Source organism: Cupressus sempervirens, chromosome 4, assembly GCF_028749045.1.
Source record: "Cupressus sempervirens isolate cs-2001-9-10 chromosome 4, ASM2874904v1, whole genome shotgun sequence".
Classification (NCBI taxonomy): Eukaryota; Viridiplantae; Streptophyta; class Pinopsida; order Cupressales; family Cupressaceae; genus Cupressus; species Cupressus sempervirens.
This window is the reverse complement of record NC_143121.1, coordinates 740,412,182-740,414,003: the sequence shown is the minus strand read 5'-3', so window position 1 is coordinate 740,414,003 and position 1,822 is coordinate 740,412,182.

Genomic DNA, 1,822 nt, shown 5'->3' with positions numbered 1-1,822 from the left:
GCAAAGAAAACCCAAAAACCTTGAAAATCTCAAAATTCTTGATCAATTTGGGTGACATCTACCAATTTATGAGATGACAAACATGTTCAAGAAGTTTAACCTAGATCTTTCCAAATATTTCTTATATAATTAAGTTTCTTCAAATCAATAATAAAATACACTCCAACACATATTTTGTACCATAATATTCTATAATAATTCAAAGAACAAACTAAAATATTACTGAACTGCTTACTTAAAGTATACACTTGAATCAATCTTAAATAATATTTCATATTAATAAGTTAATGTTAATTACTATTATTCTTATTTAACATGTTCTAGATTAATTAAATATTAGAAAATTTTGAAAAAAATAAAAATAAAGCTAATCATAAATTACCTAACAATTGTTCTTTGCACTACATAGAGTTTTTACATAAATCTGACGAGAAAAGTCGCAAACGGATTTTCTAAGGTATACGCCCCCTGAAACTACTTGGACATTTCTTCTCGAACAAGGTCAAGCTCCTCTCTTAGAAAATTTAGTCTTGACAGAGATTCGTGTGCCACCGACTTTCAAAATAGATTTACAAAAAATTATAAAATGTGTTTGACATTGACTTTCAAAATAGATTTAACATAACATTGCAAAATAGATTAAAAAATAGACATGCATGGAGGTACCCACTACAATATAACAATTGTATGGGGAAAGAGTGGGGAAAGAGCATATAGGATGGCTATCAAGAAGTTAGAATAAATTCCAATGATATATGTAGTAGAGGTTAAGATCTGATGCGTGGATTTAGGTTTTGTCTCATTACATTCTTCTTCTTCCTTTGAATTCAAACTCTAACATGGAGGGAGTCAAACTCTACATTCCTACCGCAATAAAAATTTCTTTCAATTGTACTATGAAATATCATGTGTTTTTTACTTTTAGGGGAAAAGATGAACAAGAGAAGTCTTCTATGTGTTGGCAGTAGCCAACAACAAGGGTCTCTCTCTGATGTAGGAGAATTTGGGGGCATTGGACAATTTTACATCTTGTTTAAGTATTATTGTTTTTTATTTTTTTAATAATAGTTAAGTAGTTGAAAATGAATGCAGACATATATAAATTTTTATGTATTGGGCTGGGAAAAGTGTTCAAGAGAACACAGAAGTCTGAAAATACATCTAAACTATAATTTTCAACAAGGTACACTTGAACTATCATTCATAATGGTTAAATCAAAAAAATTGATTTTTTGAGGTGTGGAGAAATCTACCTTTAGTTTTGCAAGTCTGAAGAACAATTGGCAGATATTTTCTCTATGGTGTTATGAAAAAGTAAATTTGAGTCTCTGCGATAATGAAGTTTTAATAAAAAGAAAATGGAGCAAAGAACAACAGAACAAAGATAGGGCAGAAAAGAGGAATTAAATACAACACATATGGACACTGAAAATTTAGAACTTTACTGCCAGAGCACACTGCAACTTTTTGTTATATACATGAGCCAAAGCAACTGGAAATTTATAACCATTTATGCAGACCTCTAGAAAGGTCCCAATAAGCTACGTTGAAGATGGGATAAGATTGGGAACAATCTAGATGTTTAAGGTACCTATTTTGGCAAATTGAATAGATACACTTTTTAGAAGCTCTGTTGGAAAAGTTGAAAGGTGGTCTACTAGTTATGTGTTTCTTATATTGATAGAGATGTGTTGTTCATCAAAAGGAAGATAGATTTCTAAGAGGTGAAAAAAATATAAAAAGAATTCGTAGACTGGAAGTTATTTATTGGAAGTTGAGTTCTTCTCTTCTAGATAAAATAAATAGTAAGGAATCTCGAAGA